This window comes from Mirounga leonina, unplaced genomic scaffold, assembly GCF_011800145.1.
Source record: "Mirounga leonina isolate KUSES-001 unplaced genomic scaffold, KU_Mleo_1.0 Mir_129, whole genome shotgun sequence".
NCBI lineage: Eukaryota > Metazoa > Chordata > Mammalia > Carnivora > Phocidae > Mirounga > Mirounga leonina.
Genome location: NW_023270323.1, coordinates 22,578,773 through 22,593,812, shown reverse-complemented (window position 1 = coordinate 22,593,812; position 15,040 = coordinate 22,578,773). Strand labels below are relative to the sequence as shown.

The 15,040-nt window shown below is 38.0% G+C and overlaps 1 protein-coding gene across 1 annotated transcript in view; it reads left to right on the top strand.

Moving 5' to 3' along the window:
• Positions 1-15,040, top strand: part of CXCL1 (C-X-C motif chemokine ligand 1) — a 107,136-nt gene that overhangs the window by 90,920 nt on the left and 1,176 nt on the right. The window lies entirely within an intron of this gene.

Genomic DNA, 15,040 nt, shown 5'->3' with positions numbered 1-15,040 from the left:
ATGTCTGCCTCCCTGCTCAGTGGGGAGCCTGCTTCTCCCTCTCCCTCTGCTTCTCCCCCTGCTTGTGCATGCTTTCTCTCTCTCTCAAATAAATAAATAAAATCTTAGGAAAAAACGAATAAAAATTTTAAAAAAGAAATGAAGAAAATAAGGAAAAGATCAAAGATAACTAAATTTAATTACTCCATGTATCTGGGTGTTTTGTTATTATGAAGGCCATATTTGAATGTGTATAAAATAAAGACATACATACTTTTATGATTAAAGCTATATTTATGGTATAAAATTCATTCTTCCTGGCTACGTACATTTCAGCAAAATTAATTTTTAAGTTTTCATAATTGAAATTTGTGTTCTATAGACAGTCATGCAAAACTAGATGTTATTTGAATCATTAATCTTTAGATAATTTATTATTAATTTAAATTTGGGGGCTTCACTCTGCTAAAGTAGTGACTTGAATTGTTAATAAGATTCCTAAAACTACTTAGATTCAGAAATGAACCATGAATTTCACATCATGTTCATATATTGTAATGGGTTGCCTATGATAAACTACCTAGATACTGAGAATAAATGAGAAAACATACAATGGATGGATTCCTTAGGGTTTATTAACTGTTATTAACTGATCTCTGAATGAGAGGACAGGGAAATTATTGGTCATAAGGGTACATGGCCCTCTTGACTTCACCCAAGCTTCTTAGGTCAAGTCTGCTGTGAATATTCTGGGTTTACTGCTGTTGTTATTTTAAAAGTTTTGTGTGTGTGTTTTTTTTTTTTTTTGTAAAGATTTTATTTATTTGAGAGAGAATGAGAGTGAGGGAGTGAGAGAGAGAGGACACAGTGGGTAGGGGCAGAGGGAGGGAAAAGCAGACTCCCCGCTGAGCAGGGAGCCAGACATGGGGCTCAATCCTGGGACTCTGGGATCATGACCTGAGCCACACAGGTGCCCCTTGTTTTTGTTTTTTTATTACACCTCCAGCTCCTCATATGTATTCCAGGACAGAAGAGACTAGGAAAAAGCCTAATTGCCACTTTTATTTTTCATTAGCGTCTCCAGGGCTTGGAACACTCAGCCTTGGAACTAAACTTTGTTAGTCAAGAGAATAGATATTTAGGGTTAAGGATGTTAAGATGTTAAAGGTCATTTGATGCCCACACAGGTTGCTGGTTCTTCACGTGGCAGAGGTGCTCTTATGTTCTCCAGTACATTTATTTTTCTATATGTTTGTAATAAGGAGGTCTTCTCACGCTTTGGCTAAGGAAAGAGGGTCCTTCTTCCTTAAGTCTAAGGGCATGTAGAATTTGCCTGATACAATTTTTTCCTCTTTGTCTATTCTATCTTTAAGAATTTGAGCCCTGAAAGGATGGGGACAGTATTTTACTCCTTTTTCTATCCCTATTTCTTTACTTATATAGTATCTGGCATATGTATTGTGTTATTATTGCCTGTTGACATCCCTATAGCTCTTGAAAAGGAAGGAATAGATATTTTGATTTCTGGATCTCAGCGTGTCACCCAATTCTGGAAACATGGTCGCTCTTTAATAAATGAGTCCACTGATTAATGTGTGTGTAACCTTAGAACTGTACCCTTAGCGTGGAAGAAAGGAGACAGTATAGTCCATGTCCCATAGGGTCTTATTAGTTTGGAAACATCCAAAATAGGCAAGAAGAAAATATAGAATAAGAAGGGCACTAGAATACAGAAGTATCTCCTATCTCCGTTCCACAATTTGGCTACCTTCAATTTCATTTTCTGTTTCATAGTCACCATTCCTGTATCTTCTATTCTCTTTTTCTTTTTGAATTCATGATCAACCCTCCAACTCCACCTAGTTCCCTGCTGGATACCACAGGGATAGAAGAGCCAGAAGGGAAAGGGTTGTCACAGTGTTTTTTACACATTGCCAAGATCAACAATTTTGTTCCTTCTCTCAGCTCTCTTTCCAGGAAGGTAACAGGACTATGGAAGAATGGCTGTAATCTGTACTTGGAAGACTAGTAAGCCCTGGTATTACCAACTTTAGCACAATTTCTGTGCCACAGAACAGAAAAAAAGCTACTCAGTGCTGCATCTCAAATGACCATGCCAATGTTTGTCCTTTTATAGAAAATAAGCTCAAGCCAAAGCCCAGAGGGACATTCCTAGATGTTTTGCTTTGAATAAATCCCTTGCACTACAAAGAAGTACTGTCAAGGAGCCACTGAAATTAAGTAATTTTCTCCATGGTGGAATGAAGGCACAAGGTCACATTTAATCAGTTTTAAAGAAAATAAACTTAAATGCTCCTGAACATATAAGAGCAAAATTCAGACCCACCATCCAATGTTTGAAGACTCAAAAAAGTTACCTGAAGGACAATAGAAAGTGATTTTTTGTATAAGGACAATTCAGAATTTAAAATATAACCACTGACTTTGCCTTTGTTTTAATTGTGATTATCATAAGCATACAACAGAGTAAATTGCCTCTTACCTCATAAAGATTTGCCTATTTTTCATGTATTTTTATGATGGATATGCATGCAAGATACAGGAAAAGAATAGCTATAAAGACGTGACAGAAAGAAATTTCATCCTAAATAAACATATCACTAAAGAAATTCTTCTGTAATCCAAAGATTTTCAACTTGTTTCCAATGACAATTTATGTATAATTATATTGACTTTAATAAAGTTCTATAACAAACAGAATATCAACATATTTATTATTTTATGGGATTAAAATTTGTCCTGAAGAATTCAAAGCACAATTTAGGCTCAAAAGTAGAATTCTCACAAAGATAATTGCCTTAGTGCTGGGATCAACTTATTCCTTGCTTAAAGGGTATTCTGAATCCATGCTAAGAAATTTAAAAATGACGCCTTGAAAGTATCAAATTGATCCTTTGTAGCCTAATTGCATCCCAGAGCAAAGTGCAAAAATATTTAAAGTAATATAAAAATATATAATTTAAAAATCCATTCCCAACATAAAATACACAATATTTGACATCCAATCAAAAATTACTAAGTAATCATAGAAGCAGGAAACTATCACCGTAACTAGGAAAGAAGAAAGACATGAGAATGGCACAGATAATAAATTAGTAGACAGAGATGTTAAAACAATTATTATTAATATAATCCATTTTTCAAGAAAATAGAGGGAAGGATGAGCATAATGAGGAGAGAAACAGAAAAAATAAAAAACACCCAAAGCAAACATTAGAGATTAAAAATACCACAGCTGGAATAAAAAAACACACTGGATGATTTACTAGCAGATCAGACACTGCAGAAGAAAAAACTAGTGAACTTGAAGACATAGCAAAAGAAACTACACTATGAATTACAGAAAGGAAAGACTTTTAAAAAAACAGACACCTTCAGTGAGCTGTGGGACAATATCAAGCAGCCGAAAATACATAGAATTGTAGTCTCAGAAAATGGTGAGGAGGAAAGAGAGCCAGAAGAATTATTTGAAGAAATGATAATCAAAATTTTTCCAAATCTGATAAAATTTCTATCAAGAAATGTAATAACCCCCAAGTGGAAAAAAACATGAAGAAAATCAAACCAAGACACATTAAAATCAAATCGTACAAAAAAAATTTGACACAGTCAATTTTAAAGCAACCAGAGGGAAAAAAGCCACACTATGAACAGAAGAACAAAGGTAATATTACAGCAGACCTCTCATCAGAAACCACACAGCCCAGAACACAATGAAATAGCATCTTTACAATTCTGAAAGACAGTTATTAATCTAAAATTCTAAACTCAAGAAAGACTTTTAAAAATGATGAAATAGGGTGGGAGGATGGGTTAGCCTGGTGGTGGGTATTGAGGAGGGCACATTCTGCATGGAGCACTGGGTGTTATGCACAAACAATGAATCATGGAACACTTCATTTAAAACTAATGATGTAATGTATGGGGGTTAACATAAGAATAAAAAAAAATGATGAAATAAAGATTTTTTCAGACATACAAAAAATGAAAAAAACTTATCACCAGGAGATTGGCAATGTTGAAAGAAGTTTTCCAAGCAGAAATAAAATAATACCAGATAAAAACTTGGATTGGTACAAAGAATGAACAAATGGAATAGGAAATATGTACATGAATATAAAATTTGTTATTTAAAATCTATCTAATAGAAAATTGACTATTTAAAGCAAAATAACAGCAACATATTGTAGAGTTTATAACAAATGAAGAAGAAAAATGTATGACAACAATAGCATAAAGGCAAGAGGATGGAAGTGGAACTATACCGTTGTAACATTATTCACTCTATATGTGAAGTTGTCATGCTAAGATAGAGATTGATAAACCCTGGAGCAATAAAAAAAGAGGTATAGCTAATAAGGCATGGTCGAAGGTAAAATGAAATAATATAGTAATATTCAATTAATCCAAAAGATGGCAAGCTGGAAAAGAAATAAAAAGAAAAGAGAACAGATGAGACAAATAAGTAATGGTAGATATAAACCCAATCACATCAAGAATCATATTAAATGCAGATGGAATAAATACCTAAATTAAAGGCCTAGGTTATCAGACTATATAAAAAAGCAAAATCCAAACATATGCTTTCTAAAATAACTCATTTTAAATATGAAGACTCAAGTAGTTGAAAAGTAAAAAGGATTGAAGATTTACCATATTAACAGTAATCAAAGTAAAACTGGATGGATAGACATGTAGATTTCAGAGCAAGAAATATTGCTAGGAGTAAAGGGAGTCAACTCATAATGAACAAAGGTCAACTATTCAAGAGAATATAACAATCTTAAATGTGTAATGATAGTTGTTAGAAATATATTTTTGGTAAAGTCATAAAATCTTACACTTAAAATTGGCTAATATCATCTATGTAAATAAAATTTCAGTAAAGCTTATGAAAAAATCCACAATTCATTGATCATAGTTCCATTCATATGCCGTGTTGAATCCATCCTATGTTCTTTCTAAAAGCTAAATAAATGTAATGTTCAGTGAAGTTTATTGTGTTTCATCTTCATTTGATTTTCATTCTGAGTATCAGACTGCTCCTGCTGATGAAGCAATGAGTGTTACAATCATCAACTCCTATAGGTCTGCCCATATAACTTTCAGGTATTTATCCATTCTCTCTATTTCTACCTTAGGATAGTAATAGACAAATAGTCTGTGGAAGGCATCGCATATTTACAGAAGAGTTTATCATTCTGTGTAGGTGTAATATATGTGTGGGATGGGGCAGAGATATACTGGAGACAGTAGATAATCATTTCTTGAAGAGTTTTGCCCCCATTTTGTGTTTCCCTCTTAGCATTTCACTTCAGTGCCATGAGAATCATCTTGCTAAAATACAGATCCAATGATGTCACTCATCTATGTACAAACATTCAAGGTTTCTATTTTTACCCCAGTGGAAGGTCCCAGTTTGTAAGCATGGAACACATGCCTTATTTCCCTAAACTTTGAAATGGGTATATTTTGAATATCTATTTCTTGGGTTACTATAAGGAGATTTTACACACACACACACACACACACACATACACACACAATCTCAGCCCCATGTCATATATAAAAACATATAAAATTGTGTGTTTTTACTGTTAGTGATTATTAATAATTATAATTGTTATGTTATTATCATTGCTATTGTACTATCATAGTCTGGTGGGTTGAATTAAACATTTAGCAGAGATGTTTCAGTGAAGATCAGCAAAGAGTGTTGAAATTGAAACGCAAGTATTTCAACAAATTTTTTGAAAAGTTAACATAGGAGGAAGTGGGGTGCAAGTGGTAAGGTATTATGGTTTTACTTTTTTCTTTATTTCTCTTCTGATGCTTGCCACAAACATCTTTAGTTGGATATTATAATCAGTAAGTATGACCCAACAGGCCAAGAGACCGAAACAAGTTCTGCTCACTTTACTCTTTGTTTTAGATTAACTCTACTGAGAGCATTGTAAGGCTGTCACCTTATCAGCAAGAACATCTAAAGCCAGCATTTCTGTCGGGAAAAGCACAGGTTGTATTGCAATTTACTGTAGCTACCTGTTGTGCAAACTTTCAGGGAGTGATGAAATTAAAGTGGCATTACTTCAATTTTTTTTTTCTTTCTCACTGAAAATTCTTAGCAGATAGTACCTACAAACTAAGAACTTGTATAGTTACAACCTGGATTAATGAAACAGAATTACTGAAGGGATATTTTTGCTGGTGGAGGTCCATTTCCTATATCTTGTGCATCGAGGATTTAGTTTTATAGTGACCCATGCATATAAGCAACAAAAGCTTCATGAAATAAGACAAGCTGATTATTTATGATGCATTATGGTATATTTTTTTATTCTATCCTATTGTACTTAATTCCATTATATTTTCCAATACTAGTTATAACCCACAAGATTGATTTTACAGCCTATGAATGCATCATGACTTATAATTTAAAAGCATTGCTATAGTTTCTTAATGACAGAGCCAAGCTTTGACAGTCCATGGTAGAGTCGACGTCCTTGTTAGCACTTTCCCAGATGTTAGAAGAGTCAGTACAGGTAGAATGCTTAAACTGGCTAGGCCCTTTGCACACCCTGCTTATCATCTACCTTCATATTATATGATTTGCAGATCCTCACCTAGTGTTGGAAGTCTCTGGGCCCTCCATGGGGCAAAGCATTTGGAGTTGAGATGGCACAATAAGTAGGAGAATCTCTGGGCTGTTGAAACTCTGGTGGCTAGTAGTTGCCATTACCCCAACATTTCTGTTTGGTTCCTAGTACAAACTAGATTGAGCATTTAAAAATGCACTGTTGGGGCGCCTGGGTAGCTCAGTCGGTTAAGCGTCTGCCTTTGGCTCAGGTCATGATACTAGGGTCCTGGGATCCAGCCTCGTATCTGACTCCCTGCTCAGCAGGGAGCCCATTTCTCCCTCTCCCTCTGACCCCACCCCCCGCTTGTGCTCTCTCTCTCTCTCTCTCTCTCCCAAATAAATAAATAAAATCTTAAAAAAATAAAAATAAAAATGCACTGTTTTCCGGGGCTCCCGGATGGCTCAGTTGGAAGAGCATGCAACTCTTGATCTCAGGGTCATGAGTTCCAGCCCGATGTTTATTGTAGAGATTACTAAAAAAATAAATAAACTTAGAAAAAAAGGACTCATGGGTAAACTTGAAAAAAATAAATAAAAATGCAATGTTTTATAAGAGAGTTTATCAAATGAAATACACTCAGTAGACTTAACATTTACATGGTCTCCTTCTTCCCGATCTGATTCTTGGTGCAGAGAAAAGCCTGGCTTTGAGCCAGTGTGCTTCTAAGTCAGAGAGTCTTGAGTTTTACTTTTAACTCCACCTTTAAGATCTTCTTTCCCAGTTTCCTTATCTATAAAATGAGAATAATAATATCAACCCCATAGCATTCTTGAGATAATTAAAAGGATATTATAAAGAGCTCACACACAGCAGCTGACCAGAATTGGGGCCTAAGAACTATTACTCTTCTTCTCTTCCCTTGGTGCTTACCCCCAGAACTCATATTTCCAAACAGCAGTGACCACATCCCTGAGCCAACAAGCAACCCACTAAGGGTACACCACAGGCAAGCAAGAATTTTCTTCAACAGAACCACAAGCCCAAAGCCGGGGTGCTACCGTCAGTAAAGAAAAATGTAGCACAATTAATATAAACTACATTTCCCCAAAAATCAAATAAAAACCCTGCAAAATTTATCAACCACTATATTTATAAGACTATAAAGTATACAGAGTATCTGGTGATTGAGATCTGGTCTTAACTTTCTCTTTGGTGAAAAAAAATAAGAAGACATAAACATAGCATGTAATCATGTTAATTATTTATTTCTTCACTGAGTCAGACACAAAAAGGGATTATAAAAGTATCCAGTTTTATGTGGGTGGCAGTAAAGCTTGAAAGCAAAAGGAGTCACCAAACCTAAACAGAGTTAGGACTATCAAGTCTTAATTATGAACAATGTTGGGTAATTTGTTTTTACTCGGTGATTCCAAAGCACCATATCCCAACCTCCATCAGCTCTAACTCCAAAATCTAGTGTAATTATTTTCCTTCTGATTTGTTCCTCTAGAGGAGCAAACTTTATCCCCTCTAGTATATCTACATTCTAGAAAATGCTAAAAACTATTTTTCAACTCTGAACCACAGGGAGGAGAACAATGTGATTACTGTAAAAGTTTTGGAGAAGGTCTTTTTTTTATTGCTGGGATAAGCAACTCAACTAACCAAGAATAACACAAAATGTGCTCACTAAATGATATTTAGTTGTATAAGTACATGTTTAATGTAGAGTGTATCACATGTGATATATAACCAAGCCATCCTTCCGTCCCCTTTTCCTCTATATTTTCCACCCATCTGTCCTAACGGGATCTCATAGTTCTGTAACCTCCTCTACTTCAGACCATTCGAATGCCACTAGCTCATCAGCCACAAGCAGAACCTTGTCTTTGACATCATCATCTTCAGAACAATGCCACAAGATTATAGATGATGAAAGGCTCTTCTGAGACCACAACCTTTTGTCCTTCTAATTCTTCTGCTCTCAAACTTAAACTGAGCAGGCCCGGCATTCCATGGGGACTGAAAAGTCCCTCAAAAACCCCACCACCATCATTCATTTCCGTTTCTCACACCTTATCCTGTTTCATTCACCTTCCAGCTCAGCCTGGACTCCATGGTTAGTCATTTCTGCAAATTACTCTCTACATAGTTCGTACCAGGTTAATCCCTCATTCTTGCTCACTCCCATTGTCTTTCTCTGTTTTGTTCCTGAGCTACAAAATACTGCAGAAGAGATGAAATCCTGTGAATTGGTATCAGTGTGATTTAATGCTTTCCAGTTCTAGGTGAGTTTTTCTGATATTTTACAATGCTTTTGTTCCTTAAAATGAACTACCTTTGGACTTCCACAGACTGTGGTCCCAAATCCTCATCATTTCCATCAAATACCCAGCCCTGTCTTTAGCCCTGGCCACTCAAGAAATGACCTGTCCTCCACTTTACTATGATGATCCCTAAACTTACCTCCCTTCATCCTCAATCTCTCTGGATCTTTACCTTTTTCTCCTTCCATCTCCTTGGTATCAAAGAACGTTAACCCCACCCTGACCCCACTTGCTAAATATAAGCAGTCAAGAATACTAATTACTTAGCTTTAACTATGGAAGTACAAATTTTTGTACAACTTACTCACTTTACTTTTAAAAGCTACTCTTAATTTTAATTATTTCATTATTTTATTATTTTTTCTTTATTTAACAATATTTTATATAGAATTTACTTTCTGGCACATTTTACACATGCAAACCGATTTGCTTTTCATAATAATCCTATGAGGACACTTTTCAAGACTTTAAAAGTAGTGCAAATATTTAGGTTGGCTAAGCTAGTGGGGCGCAGAATAGACAAAATAGGAAGCAGACACAGAGAGAAACACCATAATGAGAGATTGCATGGTCCAAGAAAAACAGAGAGAATAAGCTCTATTCCTGAATTTCTACTTCTCAGTTCCAGCCCCATGTAATAATTTGCTATTTCCTGCCCTGGCCAGTAACTGACTGCCTTTTGGGCCTGCTGTTTATACCAAATAAACCCTAAATACCACCACCACCCTGGCACACAGCTTTTGTTTTTTGTTTTGTTTTGTTGGCTTATGTTGGTTTGGTAGGGTTTCACCTACTTGTTAGCAATCACATGTATGTATGCACATCTCTGCATGTCTCTATAAAAAATACATGCACAAATAGAGTTAAGAAGAATAAAAACAAAAATAAAAGCATTTCTGGCGAAAAAGTACGTGAAGGTATAGTGAAAAACATTGAACAAAAGTACTATGGATGGGCGCCTGGGTGGCTTAGTTGGTTAAGCGTCTGCCTTCGGCTCAGGTCATGATCCTGGAGTCCCGGGATCGAGTCCCACATTGGGCTCCCTGCTCGGCAGGGAGTCTGCTTCTCCCTCTGACCCTCCTCCCTCTCATGCTCTCTGTCTCTCAATCTCTCTGTCTCAAATAAATAAATAAAATCTTTAAAAAAGAAAAAAGCACTATGGACAACATTTAAAAATCACATGTTTGATTCTTTATTCATATTTCTTCTAGCTAAAATGTATAGTGTGACACTGTGTGTGACACTTTTCGTAGTGGTTTATACAGTCATCTAGCAACTTCCTAAATTTGCTTCCATAATGCTAAAGTCATCATGATGTTTTTATTCTCCAAAAAACATCTTCTTATTACATAAACCATTTCCATGGGGAAGTTTCCCCTTTCCTGTGTTTACTTCCCTTTTGTAAATTTGTCATACCACCATTTCTTCACGTTGCATTATATGACCACAGCAGTATTTACTTAATCAGGATGACTTCCGTAAACACTTAGAAAACAATTTTAAGAAAATAGAAGCGAAAACCTAATTTGGGGCAATTTTTAAAAATCCTTTCAAAATCCTTTTAAAAATCCTTTAAAAATTGCCCAAAGTCAATATTTTTTCATGTTTCTTGGTGTAACTCGAAATGATTGTAAATAATTGCAAAGTGCTCAAATCATCAGGATCTTCACTACATGTGCAGCAACAACAGAAGTTAATTAAGGGAGTATATTGCATAGATATTAAAGAACGTCAAGCCAAGAGTGTGGCATTTACCCAATTTTGCATCTCTTGTAAAACCTGTCCTAGCACCTTCTACACCATGAGTGCTTAGTAAAGGTCTATCGAATATCCACTATCTCCTCATTTCCTGCCACATCCTCTGACTTCTATTCACTCTGCACCCCACACACCATTTAGTAAATGGTAAATATGTGCACATACAGTCATGCAAACACCTTCAGATGGATTTAAGAGCATTCCAACGGAGGTAACAACTGAACGGGTTTCTGAACAAATAGGGTCTACACACAGCCTTCAGTGACTAGGTCCTGCCTCCATCAGTCCCCTCTCCCTGCCTCACAGGTGAAACTCCAGATGTATAAACTGCCTGGTGCTCCCAGTAGACACATGCTCATTCCAGCCTCTATGACTTTGCATATTTGGTCATCTCGTTCTAGAGTGCTTTCTCCACCCTTCAATCTCCCCATTCACCTGGGAAAATCCCTCCTTTCCGACCCTAGAGAGACTTCTCCAAAGATCTCTGAGAATTCAGCCCGCTCCAATAAGAAGCAAGATTAGGGGTTCCACGTCCATGCGCCTATCATATCCTGGACATGCTCTATCATGTCATTTACCAGGCTTCTTCATAATATTCTATTTATATGTCTACTTCTCCTATTAGACTGAAAATTTGGTAGCAATACAATGCATCTTATACTTTTTTGTATTCCTGGGACCTAACTTGATTCCAAATTCATAAATGCTAACTTATAAATGAATAGATGGAGAAAGGAAGGGAGGGAAGGATTTAAATAGTGAAGAAATCAATCTGTGGTTGATAACTTTAGCAGCAATATGAAAGATGGGGGGCATCTGTTTGGCTCAGTTGGTTAATCTTCTGCCTTCAGCTCAGGTCATGATCCCGGGGTCCTGGGATGGAGCCCCGCCTCGGGCTCCCTGCTCAGTGGGGAGCCTGCTTCTCCCTCTCCCACTCCCCCTTCTTGTGTTCTCTCTCTCTCTTTCTCTGTCTGTCAAATAAATAAAATCTTTTTTAAAAAATATGAAAGATGGAAGTATTTTTCAGGACTCTTTTATTCTAAGCAATGGCAACATGACTGCAATTAACTTAATAAGGAAAGAACATCAACAGCTATATCACAGTGAAAGTCCGTGGATTAAGTCAGGCAAAGCTAGATTCAGGTGCCCCAACAATGTCCCAAATACTCCTAGGTCTGCAAGGGCCCATGCCTTCCTCCGTGGCAGCTTCATTCTCAGGCAGGCTCCCCCAAGCAATGGCAAGACTCCAAGTTTCTATCTTACCACTTTAGCAATCCCAGCAAGAAGCAAGAGCCTCTCAATTCTCTTTGTTCCAGCAGAAATGGCATCTTCTCTGACTTGGCCAGTCTTAAATCACTGGCTCCTCTCTGGGCAAAGGCACAGGCAGGAAGGAGGGACCTACACTGCCAGAGGGTCACAAACTCCCCTCGGAGCTCGAAAGCCAAGTTATCTCACCTTAATTGTGTGGACTGATAAGGGCAAGGGTGAGGATTCCTGAAGGAAAACTAGGGTTCTGTTTGAAGGAAGAATGGGTGCCAGACAGGTAGAAAGAGCAATTGTAGTAGAGACTGGAAGGGGAGGTTAGCACAGACGGGCAACCGAGTGCCCTTAGGCAGGGGATAGCCAATCTCGGGAATTAGTGACACGCTCCCTTCAGAGCAGAACCATTATTCAACAAGTTAAAGCTGTTAGGAAATGGGAGGGAGAAGCGTGGCAATTATGACAGCACAACTCTCAAGGCAAGCCAGGGTAAAGCAGAGCCACACTATTCCTTCTTGCTGGCCGATTAACAAGATCCATGCTCAATGCAGAAGAGCAACCCAAGCTTTTGCAAGCAGATTGCAATGTATTAGTCAAATCTGAAAGATACAGTACCTATTACAGGGTAAAGTGAAATTTAGTAAACTGAATATATATCTGAGGGATAACTTCATTGGATTAGTGATTGCATGGGTTTACAGCTTGCATACAAAAGTAGCATTCAGCACATCTTAAAACAAGAGGCAGTTTGTTTATCATGGTGGGCTTTATAACACTGGTGCTCTTAAAATTTTCTGAAACTTAGTAGGGGGTGAATTAAATGAATTAAATAATGGAAAGTGGTACATTATGAAAAGAAAAAAATAACCTTTCTACTCACTTCCTGAACGCCAATAATTCTGATTAAACGAGTCGTAAGAGGAACACTGTAGATAATTCCACAGATAATGGGTTAATTCTTGAATGTCTCATCCTTTTGGCTGCTACTATAAGTAAATTGAAATTCTCTTCCTGTGTATTTGCTGACGTCAATACTTTGGGTTGGGTCTGGGAATCATTACAGCTAATACTTTCTATTGCTTGAGCAGCCAGCTCTTAATGCCCAAGGCATAGAGACAGTCATAACCGAAATGTTTTCCCATAAATGGATTGGGGAGAATTTTTACTTTTATTCCCATTTTATATAGGAAACTCAAATTTCAAAGAAACACTGGATTTTAAAAATCTGTTCTAAGATCTCGAAATAATATAGATGCCCCCTCCTTTCACAATTCCTGACTCTGAAAATTTTAAAAGACAAATTAAAAGATTTTTTCCCCCCCTGTTTACATAAGGATTCACCACAGAGTGTTCTTGTTCATCAGTTCAGGCTGCTAACACAAAATGCCATACACAGGCTGGCTTAAATAATGAACATTTATTCCTTATTGTTCTGGAGGCTGGGAAGTCTAAGATCAAGATCTGCAGATTCAATAATTGGTGAGAACCCTCTTCCTGGTTTGTAGATAGTCACCGTCTTGCTGTACCTTCACATGACAGAGAGAGAGAGATCAAGCTCTCTGGGTGTCTCCTCTCATAAAAGCACTTAATTCCATCCTGGGACTCCCACCCTCAGGACCCCATATAGACTTAATTACCGCCCAAAGTCCCCATCTCCTAATACACCATCACAATGGGGTACATGGTTTCACCATTGGAGTTTGTGGAGGGCATATTTAGTCCATAACAGGAAGGTTTTAAAACACTACTTCTATTTTATTTAACAAATATTTATATTCCACAATATGTGCTGATGTTTTACAAATGTTAACACATTTAATACTTGTAACAACCCTGTGAGGCAGGCATTACTTGCTCTCCTTTAGAGAGGAAAACCAGGAGCCCAGAGAGATTAAATAAATTGCCCACAATCAGAGGGTCACGGGGCAAGAAAGGATGTAGTTGTGGTTCCAATCTTCAGGGCTTTACCACACAGTCTCTGTTGGGGAGGCAGACCAGCTCCCTCCACCTCCAGCCTTTCTCCAGGCAAGTAGGATACCAGAATATCTCCCACATCAGTGAGGTCTGTGCTACCCTGGAGAATCTATTGGAACTATCCATTTTAATCCCAAAACAGATATCCAAAACTCACGCTGAAAAGTGAATTGCCCCAGTGAGAAGTCCTCAGCTACACAGACTGCAAAGCTCTATTGGCATTCTTAGAAAACTGAAATACTTGGCCGTTGTTTCCCAAGAGGATCAATTTCAGGAGGCAGATAAATTCAGATGACTGTGCAGTGGAATAGCCTAGTAATCTAGTACTTACATACTTGGAAACACATCTGTTTGCGACTCAGAGGAGTAAAGGTGGGAGTTCGCCAGGTCCTGGCTTTCTGCTGTCCGTGATCCCTTCTGTCAGTCCTAGAAAAGGTGGACCTCCCAATCCCAACACAGCCCTCACTGCTCCTGAATGACTGTCGTGAAAGGAAACACAGTCTCCTAGACAACCAACAGTGGGGCTCCAGGAATTACTAGAGTGTGGGAAGTCCCAGAAAAAACGAAGACAAGAAATATTGCAGGTTACCAACTGTATCCTAAAATAAACCCTGACTTAGCCTGAGGCGCCATCTGTCCCCTTACCCTCCCGCCATGCCCCACTGCGCAAAGTGTGGTGTGACGTATCTGAGCTGATAACACGCCAGAAATAAGACAAACGTTCTTACAAATAATCTGAGATGACAAGACAAACATTCTTACAAATAATCTGAGATGACTGACACTTTTAAACAGAGCGTTTATTCCGGAGATGAGTACAAGCTGCAAAACCCAACGTAAAGTGAAAGGATGTATATAGGTAAGAGAGGCTGCCATTCCCGCCTCAACTCTTCTAGTTGCAGCTGCTTAAGTGTCTTTGAGAATTAATTCTCTCCCCTAAAGGATCTAACTAACGGGCTGGACCAAACCTGGACGCCCACGGTGGGCAGCTGCAGCGTGACGGCCACTCACTCCCCCTTTGGGAATTTGGGCGGAAAGAGGACATCCCCGACTCGCAGGGACACGCGGGAGGCCGGGCGGGGGAGGAGGGGCGGGCCCCCCTTCACCGCGGGGGCGGGGCCGCGCTGTCCTTTCCGACCCCGA